Below are 14,797 nucleotides of genomic sequence, written 5' to 3' on the forward strand. Positions count from 1 at the left end.
CCACTGATACACCAGTACTGGGGGCTAATATTGCGTCCACTGACACACCAATACTGGGGGCTAATATTGCGTCCACTGACACACCAATACTGGGGGCTAATATTGCGTCCACTGACACACCAGTACTGGGTGTTATTATTGCATCCACTGACACACCAATACTGGGGGCTATTATTACATCCACTGACACACCAGTACTGGGGGCTATTATTACATCCACTGACACACCAGTACTGGGGGCTATTATTGCTTCCACTGACACACCAGTCTTGGGGGCTATTATTACATCCACTGACACACCAGTACTGGGGGCTATTATTGCTTCCACTGACACACCAGTACTGGGGGCTATTATTACATCCACTGACACACCAGTACTGGGGCCTATTATTACATCCACTGACACACCAGTACTGGGGGCTATTATTGCTTCCACTGACACACCAGTACTGGGGGCTATTATTACATCCACTGACACACCAGTACTGGGGGCTATTATTACATCCACTGACACACCAGTACTGGGGGCTACCAGTACTGGAGACTAAACACTTAATGGTTTAATAGGACCGAATTAAGAGGTCCTTAAGAGGGTGATAGAACACAGGGATAGAGAGGGGTGTGTGGCTTTTTTTTTTTTTTTAAGACTAAAACACTAAATTGTTTAATAGGACCGAAGTAAGAGGTCCCCTAAGAGGGTGAGAGAACACGGTGATAAGGGTTTTTTTTTTTTTTTTTTACCCTCCCATGGCATAAGAAAAAGAATAAAATGTTAGATTTTTCTTAGAGAGGGGTAGAGGTTGGAGGAAGATTTAATTAATAGGCGTTAGACCAGGGTACCAAGAAGGGAGGGGGGAAATAGTAAAAGATGCAAGGGACACGCCCTGTTCCCTCTCTCTCCTTTCCTTTTTATCCTTCTATTCTTACCGCAATGTTGGAGATGAGGGACACGAGGGGGAGGGAGAGGGATTAGGGGAGGAAGTGAAGGCATATGAAGAAATGCCATTAGACTATGGAAAATACCTGGGTCGGGATCCGGGAGTGTGAGGGGAGAGTTCCTCTTTTAGTTCTTTGTGTTTTCATTTTTTCTTCTTGATATTCTGTAGCCCGATCCATCTATAACCCCATTTAGGAAATTGCTCAAAGAGCCAATAGAAATTGGAAGAGCAACCCAGCGTAAAGCTACATTAGTGACCTCTTATAATTAAGGGGTCAAGCAGGTACCTTCCCCTCTCTCCCCTAAGCCCCCGGGGGTTTTTTTTTTTGTTTTTTTTTTTTTCTTCCTACTCTCTTCTCTTTTTAAAATGGAAAATATACAAATTTTATCTATTAATGCAAAGGGTCTTAATGTGCCGGAAAAAAGGAAAATTTTGTTAGACGATTTGAAAAGATTAAAAGTTGACATTGCCATGATACAGGAAACACATTTTAGAGAGGATAAATGTCCAAGGCTAGGTAATAATTCTTTCCCTATAGTTTACCACGCAACTAACTTGGAGGCAAAATCAAAGGGGGTATCCATCCTGATATCAAGGAATCTGCCTTGGAAATGTAAGCAAATCTTGAATGACCCAAATGGTCGTTACCTATTTATAAAAGGGACTATACGGGAGACCGTAGTTACATTAGCCAACATGTATGTCCCAAACACAAAACAAGATGGATTCCTGAGTAGAGGGATGGAAATACTCAATGAGTTCAGAGAAGGACAACTAATAATAGGGGAGATTTGAATATCCCTCTGATCCCATCAGAGGACACATCACGGGGAGTATCCTCAATCCCTGCTAGGGTACAAAAAAAGTTTGCCAAAATATTACAGGAAGGTCAATTAATAGATGCATGGCGTCTTAGACACCCAGGAGAAAGAGACTATTCATTTTATTCCCCCCTACACCAACAATACTCTCGCATAGATTATTTCCTAATTCCACACAGTCAACTACACGCCATAAAAGATATAAAGATGGGTTCAGTGACTTGGTCCGACCATGCCCCAATTATAATAACTTATGAGTTACCAAATAAAAGAGAAAGGAGAGAAACAACTTGGAGATTGAATGAAAGTCTTTTACAGGATCAAGAGACTATGGTAGAGGTCGAATCAGAAATAGAATTCTTTTTTTTAACTAATACTACGGAAGACTCAGATCCAGGTATAATATGGGAAACTCACAAAGCAGTCATACGCGGGATATTAATCAAGCATGGGTCAAGGATCAAAAAACAACGAAATAAACAACTAAACCACTTACTCCAATCTTTATATAAAGTAGAAGCAAAACTTAAGCATGCACCGACAATAGAGGGAAAGGCAGAACTTTTAAGAATAAGAAAGGACATTAATGAACTCCTATCTTTCAGAGCCAAAGCAGCAATTCAGAAAACGAAAAAGAATATTTATGAATCAGGGGATAAATGCGGAAGGCTACTGGCAAGATCACTTAGAGACCAAAACCAGACATCTTATATACCACACATAGTAAATGATGCAGGACAGAAATTTACCTATCCTAAACAGATAACTCAAGAATTCAAAAAGTATTATGAAACCCTATATAATTTAAAAACCCCGATAGTTCCACATACGCAGTTGGAGGAGTATGTACAAACTTCACAAATGTCCCAATTGTCAGAAGAGGAGAGTAAGATTCTTGAATCCCCAATCACAGCAGCGGAGATAATGGAAACTATAAAAAACATCAAAGTAGGGAAGGCACCTGGCCCTGACGGATTTACCATACACTACTATAAGAAGTTAATCCCACACCTGAAAGAATTCATGAGAGATATGTTTAATGCATGGGGTGCAGGGAATAGTATCCCCAAAGAAACCATACATGCTCATATAACGGTAATCCCTAAAGAAGGGAAAGACCCTTCCTCCTGTAAAAGTTACAGACCAATTTCATTGCTGAATACTGATTTCAAAATTTTTACAAAGATCATAGCAGTAAGATTACAGAAATACCTGATAAAATTGATCCATCTAGATCAGGTTGGATTTGTCCCAAACCGAGAGGCAAGGGACAACACGACCAAGTTACTGAATCTAATACACATAATACATCAGAATAAGATACCGACGGTCCTGCTTAATACCGACGCAGAGAAAGCGTTCGACAGGGTTAGGTGGGAGTATATGTTTGTTGTCCTACGCTATATAGGAATAGGAGAGAAAATGCTAAAATGGATAAAACAGAGTTACTCCATTCCATCGGCTAGAGTGAAGGTAAATGGAGTTCTCTCCTCAGAATTCTTAATTGCAAATGGAGCAAGACAGGGGTGCCCCCTGTCCCCACTCCTGTTCGTATTGTCACTGGAGCCCTTTCTCTGCAAAATTAGCATGAATCCTGATATCTCAGGTATCAAAGTGGGGAAGGACCAATATAAAATATCAGCGTACGCGGATGACGTCCTATTCTCGATTACAAATCCAACCATATCACTTCCCAATTTGTTACATGAATTGGAGAGATATGGTACTCAATCGAATATGAAGATAAACTTCATTAAGTCCGAAACAATGGGAATAGAACTGTCAGAGGCACTTCAACAACAATTATATGTAAACTTCAAGTTGAATTGGACGAAGAAGGCCCTAAAATATCTTGGGACACGGATTACACCAAAAATATTGCAACTATTTATCTTAAATTTCAACCCCTTACTAAAATCAATAAGCCTATTACTGCAAAAATGGAAAGGGGGAATGTATTCATGGATCGGTAGGTGCAATATAGTCAAAATGAGCGTTCTACCAAAATTTTTGTATATGTTCCAGGCACTTCCCATCCATATTCCACCTCGATTCCTGTCACAGATCGAAACCATGATAATGAATTTTGTCTGGAAATCAAAACGTCCGAGAATAGGGAAAAAATATCTAATTAAATCAAAAAAAGATGGGGGTCTGGCGGTTCCGAACATGAGGAAATATTACCAAGCTATTCAACTGGGAAGAGTGATCGATTGGTGCCGTCATGGGAAATATAAGACATGGCCAAACTTAGAGCAGGCACAATGTGAGATCTTATTGAAAAGAGCTCCATGGTGTTATAAAACTCTACCAGCATCCATGAAGAATCACCCTATTATAGGAAACACAATTAAAACATGCGCGAAAATATTTGAACAGGAAAAACGGAATTTTTGTAAAATCTTACCTGTAAAATTCCTTTCTCTGAGTCCTCCGACAGTCGCCGCCTCTTCATATTCGTCACATATGGGGTATTAGACTTTGCTCCGAAGGAGTAGCTAGGCAACAGAATATGTTAACATTAAAGCTTTTAACATATCCCACCCTCAAGGGGTGGTCCCCTCAGTCAATACCCTCCTACTTCCTGCAACCATATCTCAGTTTCAGTGGAATAGCAGTAGAGTATACAACCAAACCCCAAAAGAGGGGCGGGGGCGGCGACTGTCGGAGGACTCAGAGAAAGGAATTTTACAGGTAAGATTTTACAAAAATTCCGTTTTCTCTTACGTCCTCCGACAGTCGCCGCCTCTTCATATTCGTCACATATGGGGACGTCCCAAAGCAGTGCAAACATGAGGGGTGGGAAACGCATCCGCGCCGAAAGGCAACGCAGTCTCCGCATCAAAGAAAGGAACCTTACCAAAGGAAGGAAACCAGCTGGGCTACAGGAAAAACAAGTGCTCAACAGGAGCAACAACCCAGGAAAAGACAAATAACCAGGGGATAAAAAACTTATCCCAACAGCCAGAGGTCCCCAACAAGGGACCCTAGGGAATTGCCGCACTAAGAACCATGCGGCTAAAGGAAGCATCCGCCGATGCCTGAACATCTATTTTGTAGAATTTTGTAAATGTATGCACGGTCGATCAGGTCGCCGCCTTACACACCTGGGCTACAGAAGCCCCATGACGACAGGCCCAAGACGTACTCAGAGATCTAGTAGAGTGCGCCTTCACAGGCACAGGGGGAACCTTCCCCTGCAAAGCATAGGTCTGTTCAATGGTCTGCCTGATCCATTTGGCGATGGTAGAGGCCGATGCCGCCATGCCCTTCCGAGGACCCTCTGGAAGAACAAACAAGGAGTCCGTCTTTCGAAAAGACTCAGTCGATTTAAGGTAAACCCTTATCGTCCGAACAACATCCAAAGAATGTAATCTCACCTCCTTTGGATGTTTAGGCTTCGCGCACAGCGAAGGCAAGACAATATCCTCATTAAGATGGAATTCCGAAACTCGCTTCGGAAGAAAAGAAGGATTAGGTCGCAAGACCACCTTATCCAAATGAACAATCAGATACGGAGACTTGCAGGACAAAGCCGCCAGCTCCGACACTCTGCGAGCCGAAGTGATCGCAACCAAAAAGGCGACCTTTTTGGACAACATAGACAACGAGATCTCCCTGATCTGTTCAAAAGGAGCACGTTGTAACACAGATAGAACGAGATTCAAGTCCCAAGGGGGCAGAGGATCCCTCCTAGGAGGAACCAGATGCCGCACTCCCTGAACAAAAGTGCCAACCAAGGAGTTGGAAGCCACGGGACGTTGAAACAGAACGGCCAGCGCAGACACCTGACCCTTTATCGTAGCCAGCGCCAAACGCTGATCGACACCCGTTTGAAGGAAGGACAGCACTCGGGAAACCGAGTACGTGCGGGGTGAAAACCCCCTGGACTCACACCAGGCAAAATAGGCCTTCCAAGTACGGTAATAAACCTTCCCAGAGGAAGACTTCCTCGCGTTGATCAAGGTATGAACGACCTCTGGGGAGAGACCCTTCTCCATCAGGACCTCGGTCTCAACAGCCAGGCCGTCAAAGCCAGCGACTGTAAAGCAGGATGGTATATCGGTCCATGAGACAGGAGATCGTCTCGAAGAGGCAGACGCCACGGGGCGTCGACCGCCAGATTCACGAGGTCTGCGTACCAGGACCGGCGAGGCCAGTCCGGTGCCACAAGAATCACCGTGCTGCGTTCCGAGTGTAACCTGCGAAGGAACCTGGACAGCAACTGAATCGGTGGAAACGCATACATCAGCCTGTACTGATGCCACGGGGCCACTAACGCGTCCGACGCATCTGCCCGAGGGTCCCGCGTCCTTGCCACGAACCTCCTCACCTTGTTGTTGAGACGAGACGCGAATAGGTCCACATCTGGAAGACCCCACTTCGCGCACAACATCTGGAAGACAGCCGGGTGGAGAGACCATTCCCCCTGATCCAGGGTCTGGCGACTCAGATAGTCCGCCTGCCAGTTCTCCACCCCCGGAATGTGAACCGCCGTTATCGCCGGGACATGAGTCTCGGCCCAAGACAGAATGTCGGCCACTTCTCGAGCCGCTCGGGCACTCCTGGTGCCCCCTTGGTGGTTGATATAGGCCACCGCCGTGGCATTGTCCGTCTGCACCCGAACCGGGCAGCCCTGCAGCCGGTCCGTCCAGCGATGAAGACAGAGATTTATCGCACGCAATTCCAGAATGTTGATCGGAAGGGAGGACTCCCCCTCCGACCAAGTCCCCTGGGCGGACAGAACGCCCAGAACACCACCCCAGCCCGACAGGCTGGCATCCGTGGTGATTACCGTCCACGAGATAGGACGAAACGACTTGCCCCCGGACACCATCGGGGACTGGAGCCACCACAGAAGGTCTCTTCTGGTGCGATGACTCAACGAGATTTGAAGATCCAGAGATTGAGGACGCCCGTCCCACATGGACAGGATCTCCGCTTGGAGACCCCGCGTGTGAAACTGGGCGAAGGGAATCGCCTCGAAGGCCGAGACCATCAATCCCAGACATCTCATGCACGTCCGCAGAGACGAGTGCGGAACGTCCCTGAGGGACCTGACTTCCTCCTGAAGAGTTCTGAGTTTGTCTTCCGGCAGGAAGACCTTCGCCTGCACCGAGTCCAGAATCATTCCCAGGTAGGGAAGACGAACCGACGGACTCAGCGTCGACTTTGGAAAATTTATCGTCCAACCAAACTCCTGCAGAGTTTGCATCGTGACAGACAGGTCCTTCTCCAGACCCTGGCTGGTTGCAGACCGAACCAGAATGTCGTCCAGATACCCCAGGACAGAAATGCCCTGGGCCCTCAATAATGCCAGAACCGGTGCAAGCACCTTGGTGAAGACCCGCGGAGCCGAGGCGAGACCAAAAGGCAACGCCACGAACTGGTAGTGATCCTTCGCAATGGCAAATCGAAGGTACCGCTGGTGACCCTCGAAAATGGGGATGTGAAGATACGCATCCTTCAAATCGATGGAGGCCATGAATTCCCCCGGAACCAGGGCAGCCACCACCGACCGCAGGGATTCCATGCGGAACTTGCGAACCTGCACAGAGCGGTTCAGAGCCTTCAAGTCCAGAATTGGACGAACCTTGCCCTCCTTTCTGAGCACGGTGAACAGATTGGAATAAAACCCCCGAAAATCTGTCCCGATGAGGCACTGGAACTACCACTCCCTGAGCCCTCAGGTCCCGCACCGCCAGGTGCAGGTCCCGTAAACGCTCTGGAGACAGTTGAAGATTTGAGGGAAAAAATCTGCTCTCCGGCCGAGAGAGAAACTCGATCTTGTAACCAGATCGAACGATCTCCTGAACCCATCTGTCCCGCCGCGGGCCAACCAGGGCTGAAGAAAACCGAGCAAGCGTCCCCCCACCCCAAAACTGGGTGAGGGCGCCCCTTCAGGCCGCACTGTTATGGGCTGCGGATCCGGATTGACCGGACTTCTGTTTTCCAGACCAGGGCTTCTTCTGAGAGCCTTGACCTTTGAACGGTTTGCCCTTGTAGTGCGACCGAAAGGCACGAAAGGACCCCTGAGGGGGCCGAAAATTAGCATGCTTCTTCCCAGAAGCCCCCTTAGCCTTGGGGAAATGGGGCAAGAGAGTGATCTTACCTCCTGTGATCCCCTTAATCAACACATCCAAGGACTCCCCAAAAAGGCGAGACCCATCATAAGGCAGATTGGCTAAGGTCTTACGTGAAGACTGGTCCACCGACCAACATTTCAACCAAACCAGGCGGCGAGACAACACCGCCACGCTGTGCACACGTGCAGCCAACGGGACTAGGTCCAAGTCCGCATCACACAGATACATGACACCCTGGTGGATTTGATCCACCATATCCAGGGTCGCCGGCGAGGCCGAATCGGCCACTAGGACGCGCCTAAGCATCTGCGTCCAACTTGCGACCGCCTGGGCCGCCATGAGAGAGGCAAACAGAGCCTTAAGCATAGAACCCGTAACAGAATAAGTATGACGGGCAAGAGACTCCAATCTCCTATCTGTGGCATCACGGAACACAGGGGAATCCTCTGCAGGAATCGCAGTGGATTTGTTTAAAACCGCAATTGCGTGATCCACTGGGGGTGGCACACACCACCTTTCATCAGTGGAAGGCGAGAAAGGATAACGCAGCTTGAACCTACTTGGTACAGCAAAAGGTTTGCGCAGATTGCGCCATTGTTCCTTAACAGCGCGCTGAAAATCATCATTGCAGGGAAAAACCTGCGGCGTCCTGCATTTTCTCTGCATCCCATAAGCCGCCAAGGCAGCGGGGGGACACACTTCATCCTGCAAATGCAGCGTTTGTTTTATGGAAGCAATCAATTCATCCATGATTGCAAGCTCTTCAGGCGAGCCAGGGGGAGAATTATCAACCCCTTCAACTTCAGCCTCCACCTCGGACCCCACTAGGTCCAGGGAGGAGCGGGACCCCGATAAGGAGGCCCCCGCCATAACAGCCCCATCACCTTCACCCTCAGAATCAGAGGAAAGAGAAACTCTGGGTCTTTTAGTAGATTGAGCAGCCACCAGCATCTGCACCTGAGCAGCAAGGCCAGCCACAATAGTGGCTAAATCCCCCCCTGGGGGGGAAACAGCGGTCCCCTGGCTTTCCACCAAGGCGGTAGGAAATTTGCCCTCCTGAGAATCCATTGCCCCTATTACAAATGCCGGATAATAAAGGGTTAACTGCCCCTTTAACAAGCGCGGCGAGCGCAGCCCACCGCACCACACACAAGCACAATGAGACCCCCACAGGGACAATAAAACTGACACAGGCAATGGATAAGAAGGATATAACCTGAGGAGACCCTCGCCGCTGCTGCTGCCTCGATCGGTGTTCCTGGAGAAGAGGAAGTGATGCTGCCAGGGCGCTCTATGAAAGCCTATGGGAGGCTACAAGAAAATGGCCGCCATGCATGTAGAACATGCGGCCGGAGCGAGTGTAGGCAAAATGGCGCCGTTTGGTGCCGAAACCGCCGCTCCACAGTACAGTAATGCACACATGTCATCCATGTATAAAAAAACATGTCAGATCGCCGCAGCGATCGCTGTATAGTGCCCAAACATGCCCAAAACATGCCCCACAGCACACAGCTTCTCACACTGACAAGGCTGACACACACAGTGTCACACAGCTCCCCCCCCCCCCCCCCTTGCAGCTCACAGCATGCAGCCGAGTGATAGGGAGACAAACAGTGTGAACAGAGGCAGGTTACACAGTCCCAGACTGACACCCCCCCAGACAGACAGGTCCCCACATAGATACACTTACCTCACAATGGCGTGGGGGACCCGCACAGGCGAACAAGCCGCTGCACATGAGGCAGGGAGAGTCGCATACAAGACGCACAGAATGGGGGTTAAGAAACCGCACAGCGTCCAGTGAGGTAGCCACCTCACCAATCATCCCTGCACCGAACAGGGATGGGTCGTTCACTGTGCCAGGAGCGTTACCTGGCTGAACGCTTGATGGCAGGCTGGGAAGCCACTGACCCACGACCTGCGACCAGGGGGATCAGCCCGAGACCCAGCCCGCATGATCCTCTTCATCAGAAGGACTAACTAACGCTGACAAAAAGAACAGCTAAGTAAAGGTAGAGAGAAAACTCAAACAAAAAATCAAAAAAGAAGAAAGAGTCTGGGGCACAAAGCCCCAGCACAGAGAGAGCCAGCCACTCCTGACAAGCTAGACATTGAAACTGAGATATGGTTGCAGGAAGTAGGAGGGTATTGACTGAGGGGACCACCCCTTGAGGGTGGGATATGTTAAAAGCTTTAATGTTAACATATTCTGTTGCCTAGCTACTCCTTCGGAGCAAAGTCTAATACCCCATATGTGACGAATATGAAGAGGCGGCGACTGTCGGAGGACGTAAGAGAAAACTTATACGAGAGAACTCCCTTCTGTATCCAGTCTTGGGTAACCCCCACTTTGAGATAGGATATCAGGATAAGAAATGTAAGATATTAGCAGAGAGAGGAATATTTCAGATATCTGATTTTATTTCAGAGACAGGATGGGTAACCATGGAGGAATTAACAAACGTTTCAGGCCATTTTGGCCTGGATTTATGGAGAGCATTTCAACTACGCCACTTCCTAGGGACGTTGCAGATGCCCTCTCAGGGGGACAAAACTGTATCACCTTTTGAAAAAATATGTATCCAGAATGGGATTTTGGAACATACCATATCTAAATTGTACTCCTTGATAATGACATCAGCAGAACGGCGAAAACTTCCGTTCCTGAGGGAATGGGAAAGGGAAATGGGTACCATATTTTCATTAGAACAAGAAAACCAAATAATTAAGTCAGTATTCTCAACTTCAATGTGTTAGAATTCAAGAACTGAATTATAAGATCTTTACCAGATGGTATTATACTCTAGTTAAACTGAATAAAATTTCTGTATCAAATACCGACCGCTGCTGGAGATGTGGGACAGAGAGAGGGACAATGTTTCATATATTCTGGACATGTCCTGAACTAGAAGTGTTTTGGGAACAGATTTGGAGGACAATACAGAAGATTATGAAATGTGACTTTCTTAAAGAACCATCTCTCTTTCTGCTCCACGCTCCCAGTAAACCGGTGCAAAATTATAGAAAATCCATTATGCCCCATCTAGTAAACGCAGCAAAGATATGTATACCCCTTAGATGGAGAGAGACTGAGCCACCTAACATAAACATGTGGATGAGGAAAGTGGAGGAGATAAGCAATCTGGAGAAACTGGTACTATCTGCCCGTCAACAAGCTGATAAATACGAGAAGAAATGGAAACAGTGGAAAGATTATATTAATTCAGAGGAAGGCCAATCTGTAATCATAGAGCAAGAACCAGCCCATCAGCATGCAGAAAATAGATAAATAAGAATAACAGAGTATTAATTATCATTTTTTTTTTTTTTTGGGGCCCCGGAGGAGAGGGGGGAGGGGGAGAGAGGGAAAAGATAAAGCGGAGTTCCGGGCACAAAAAAGATTTTTTTTTTTTGTGCCCCTCCGCTAGGTATGCCGCACCTGAAAAGGAATTGGATAGTTATTTTTTTTTTTTTTGTTTACTCACCTTTTTATTGACGATCGTAAATACTCACCTATGACAGCTTCCTCCTCCAGCGCTGAGGCTCACCCCGTCACTTCCTGCCTCGCGATGATTCCTGGGACCTAAACGTCATCACTCCCAGGAATCAATGCGCCGCACCGGCCCCACTCGTCATTTCCGGGCGACGCCGCATTCCCCTGCTAAACAGCTTCTGGGCATGCCCAGAAGCTGTTTGGGAATGCGGCGCCGCGCCGGAAGTGACGAGAGGGGCCGGTGCAGTGCATTCTGGGACACGAAGACGCGGAAGAAGACAGAGAAGAGGACCGCGCCGGCTTCAGCTGCCCACAACCGAGATGGAAACGCTGTGGAAGAAAATTTCTAAGTAAGTATTTCTTCTAAAAGGTAAGTGCGAACCGGGACAGATCAGAGGCTAGCCATTGTGGAATGTGCTAGCCCTGACTGTCCCGGGGGTATGTTCAACAAAAAAACGTTTCTCTGCCCGGAACTCCGCTATAAGGAAAAAATGGGAGATTTGGGTTCGGTTATAGAATACTAAGAAAGACTTCTGTCCCGAATATGGGACATAGATGTTTTGTATATTATAATTTTGGAAGTTAAAACGTATTGAATTAAATGTTCATGTAACTGAACTTAAAGAAATAAAGATATAATTTGAAAAAAAAAGAAACGGATCAAAAGCAAACTGCATAGGTGGGAACCGAGCCACACCTATGCGTTTTTTGGTGCTTTTTGCAAAAAAGCACTACAGTTCATTTAACATGGTTTCCTATGGGACACGTTCACATCTATGCTTTTTTCAGCCGCTGTGTTTTTGGAAAGTGTCAGGGACTTTTTTAAATGCAAAACGGTGCTTTTTTGGTTCAATAAACGTCAATGGAGAAGCTGCAGAAAAGCATGTAGAGAGTTTCTTCACATGCAAATTTATTGCGATTTGCGTATTTTTTAATCTGCCCAACAAATTGGGGAAAAAAATATAAAACATGTAAAAATGTAAAAAATGTAAAACGCAAATTGCGGTAAAATTGCATGTGCAAAAATGCAAAAAACACCACACAAATCACTGCAGAAAAACATCAAAAGCAACCTGCATAGATGGTAAACAAGCCTAACAGTTGCTTTCCCTCGGTCACTAAGGGGTTAACTAGCTGTATTTGTGTCATAGTGGCAGCAGAGGCCATAAAAGTGGGTGGAGCCTATGTGACCAGTAAAGGGGGCGGAGCCTATGTGACCAGTAAAGAGGGAGGAGCCTATGTGACCAGTAAAGGGGCGGAGCCTGGAAAGCCAGTAAAGGGGGTGGAGCCTTTGGTTCTATAAAAAGAGGCGGCAACAGGCCTCAGTGTGGGAGTTAGGAGTTGGATTTGAGAAGTAAACATCTTTGTTTCTTCTCTGTGATTTATTCGTGTTGTCCATAGTGTGATTTAGAGATTTACTAGATTTTTGCGATCTGGTAATTTTCTCTATAATTACAGGATATCGAATTTAGCTTGCCAGGAATATTAACATCTTTTTCCAGGCAAAATGGTGAAATTAGATCGCACCGCCTACCTGCGTGTAGGAGAAAGCGGCCCGTATCAACGCCGCAATACCCAAAAACATCAAGAGGTATATTGCCAGGAATCTTTACATCTCCTTCCAGGCAAAATGGTGAAATTAGATCACACCACCTACCAGCGTGTAGGAGAAAGCGGCCCGTATCAACGCCGCAATAACAAAAGGCATCAAGAACGCCAGGCTCAGCCTTCTAAGAAGTAAGTATCAGATATTTCGGATCAATAACCAGTAGGGGGATCAATACAAACTGACAGCATATAAAACAGAATTTATTTATAAGTGATCAGCTAATCATTAGATTTTGTATCTCTCAGTAATGTGAAATACAGATCATACTATTGTCCATTTCACAGTCTGTTATATAACCGACCCGACGAGTCTGCTGTCTGTAGCTAAAAATAGACCAACTGTCAAATAGATCAACTGTCTAGCTAACGGACACAATCTGATCAGTGAGTTGGCTTTAATAATTGTGCAGACTAATAATGACAGATGTATAGTTTCCCTAGATTTTAGGTCCTGCCTCACCTGGGGCTTTTATATACTTTAGGCACATTTTACATTCTAATCATAGGAGTGCGCAGCCTATTGTATTTGCGTGTGCACTCCAAAGCCCAAACACACATGCGTGTGTGTCTATATATATATATATATATAATCATTGCAGAGTATTTTTTATTTCATTGGTCTTATTTTTTGTGCAGCCCAATTTGCTGCTAAATAGGAAATTATGAGCACAAATCAGGGATTTGCTTTTGGCCCAGACGGCTCAGCAGGAAAAATAGATGAACTGGGCTTTTTTTTTCACAGTTGATCTATATTTACAAAGACCTTGACAATTGTCCATAATCACCTGTTTAGTGAATAAACCCCATTGGTGACAATCTAAAGCAGTGGTCTTTTCCTTGCCTTTATCCGGCCCTCAGGGCACTTCTCCCACTGATAGAACACTATTCTGCCAACTGACAACAATGGGAAACCATTTCACCCAATGGCACCAACAATGGGGCGCTATTCCTCCCCCTAATACCAAACATGGCGATGTTTACTCTCACTGATGCCAGGAAATATTCCAATCCCTCTGGACACAGTCTGGCCCCACTAATGTCTGAAGGATGATAAACTGGCCCATTGTTTAGAAAGTTTGGAGACCCCTGATCTACAGACTAGGCAGGTAACAAAGGTCAGATGTTGCAGTGATAATACCGGCACTGTATCTGCATAAATTTGAATACAGGTTGGAAGGGACAACGGGGGGTAAAAGATCTGGGATTCATACCCCATCATCATTTTCTTACCACTCTTTGCAGAAGTCCCGTGATACTGGCTTTCCAACCAATCAGGGAGCTTGGCGTATGGTCACATGAGCTCCTGCCAGCTGTCCTGATTGGTTTTAAAGCCAGTACCACTCATTGACGGTCAAAAAGGAGATCTTTCCCTGCCAGCATATTATGTTCCTGCCTGCAGATTTAGGGTATGGTCCTGGCCACCATGCTGCAGCTCAGTTTCGGGGTCTTGGCAATCTTCTTATAGCCTAGGCCATCATTATGTAGATCCCTAGAGAGTTCTTTGCCACAAGGTGCCATGTTGAGAGTGATAACACCAAATTTAACACACCTTCTCCCCATTCACACCTGTAACACTGACGAGTCACATGACACCGGGGAGGGAAAATGGCTAATTGGGCCCAATTTGGACATTTTCACTTAGGGGGTGTACTCATTTTGTTGCCAGCAGTTTAGACATTAATGGCTGTGTGTTGAGTTATTTTGAGGGGACAGAAAATTTACACTGTTATACAAGCTGTACACTCACTACTTTACATTGCAGCAAAGTGTAATTTCTTCAGTGTTGTCACATGAAAAGATATAATAAAATAATTACAAAAATGTGCGGGGTGTACTCACTTTTGTGAAATA

Source organism: Pelophylax lessonae, assembly GCF_965119305.1.
Source record: "Pelophylax lessonae genome assembly, chromosome: 13".
Taxonomy (NCBI): domain Eukaryota; kingdom Metazoa; phylum Chordata; class Amphibia; order Anura; family Ranidae; genus Pelophylax; species Pelophylax lessonae.